The following is a 1,700-nucleotide window of genomic DNA, read 5'->3' on the forward strand; positions in this document are numbered from 1 at the left end:
AATTAGAGCAAAAATAAATGAGATAGAAAACAGGAAAACTATAGAAAGAATCAGCAGGACAAGAAGCTGGTTCTTTGAAAGGATTAACAAAATTGACAAACCACTGGCAAACCTAACAGAAGAAAAAAGAGGGCAAAGACACAACACATTAGAAGATACATGGACAATTTCACAATGGAACCAAAAGGATAATAACAGAATACTATGAAAAGTTGTAGTGCAACTAATTTGAAAACTTAGAAGAGATGGATACATTTTTAGAAAAGTCTGGCCTTGGTTGGTGAGGTGAGGACCATGAATCAATCTTAGTTTTCTCCCATTACAGCCTTTAACTGTAATCAGTTGAATTTGCTGTGATGCATTTGCAGGTAGGTCCAAGAGCTTTCTGCTTAGTCTCTAACATCATGATGACCAGTTCATTTTAAACCATAATGTTCCACCCTTTTCGTATCTGTAGTGTCTGGTGTTTCTTTCTGGTCCGTCTCCTTTCTGAATTGGGGTAATAGGAGGAAATGGTATGGGAAGACAGACCCCTTATTTATCTTGGTTGTGCATGTTTACAGAGCAGTGACTACCATAACAGTTGTCTGTCTGGCAAATAGCCAAACATAGGCTTTCTGTTGGGAATACATATGGGTGATTTGGCAGGGAACTTTCAAACTCTCTATTGTTTTTATTGATGTTAAGTGTCATCGAGTCATTTCTGACTCACAGCAACCTTGTATAGGGCTTCTGAGTAGCAGCTGGTGGATTTGAACCACTGAACTTGTGGTTAGTAGTCTAGCGATTATCCTACAACATCGTACCAGGATTCCCTACTACACAGTCCCTAATTGAGTAAGGGTGATGATGAAGAGGTAATTAACTGTTTTCACTGTAACCAATCATCCTATGCAAGATAATACCAAGGCTAGAGAGTTCCTACAGTACCCGTGGGCAACTTACACACCTTTACCTTAATTATTCATACTGACATCACTCTCCTTTGAATGTATTTTCCCTTCTTAGATAGCTATATGGTAGATGGATAATATGCCATCTCCCAAAGACAATAGCATATTGAGTCATTCAAATTCTATCGCCTCACTGTTAACAGGTTCACCTTAACTCTACAAGTAAGATTCTTTTGTGGCCCCCATCATTTGAATTTTGTGGTAATATTCAATACAAGCAATAACACTCTCCAGTAACTCAGGACAATTTTCTCTTTCTCCCCTTGTTGTTATTTTTGTTAAATGCCATTGAGTTGGTACTGACCCATAGCAATCCTGCATAGAGTTTCTGAGGAGTGGCTGGTGAGCTTGAACTGCTGACCTTGTGGTCTAAACCAACTTTGAAGTCCAGTACATTAAACCACAGCACTACACCAGAATTCCTGAATATACCATGCTCATGGATGGGGGTGATGGTGGTGGTGGTGTGTCGTGGAGTCAGTTCTTACTCACAGCAATCCTGCATAGAGTTTCTGCAGCTGTAAATCTTTTTTTTTTTCTTAATGTTTTATTGTGAATTATGTAATAGTTTACATGGGAGAACATTATCCTTACATTCATCCTATCGTATATTGTTTCATTGCCATGGTTACAAACCCTCCATGCATAATCAACCAACTAAAGGGTATACCCTGCAAGCCTGCCCCCCCCGGTCATCAGTACACAGCCCCTCTCCCTCTCTGGGTTTAAAGTCCCTAGCTACTCCAT

General features: G+C 39.6%; 1 protein-coding gene across 1 annotated transcript in view; it reads left to right on the forward strand.

The window, feature by feature from the left end:
• The window catches only part of DSCAM (Down syndrome cell adhesion molecule), an 888,132-nt gene that overhangs the window by 525,742 nt on the left and 360,690 nt on the right, over positions 1-1,700 (forward strand). The window lies entirely within an intron of this gene.

The sequence above is a fragment of the Chrysochloris asiatica genome, unplaced genomic scaffold (assembly GCF_000296735.1).
Source record: "Chrysochloris asiatica unplaced genomic scaffold, ChrAsi1.0 scaffold00154, whole genome shotgun sequence".
NCBI lineage: Eukaryota > Metazoa > Chordata > Mammalia > Afrosoricida > Chrysochloridae > Chrysochloris > Chrysochloris asiatica.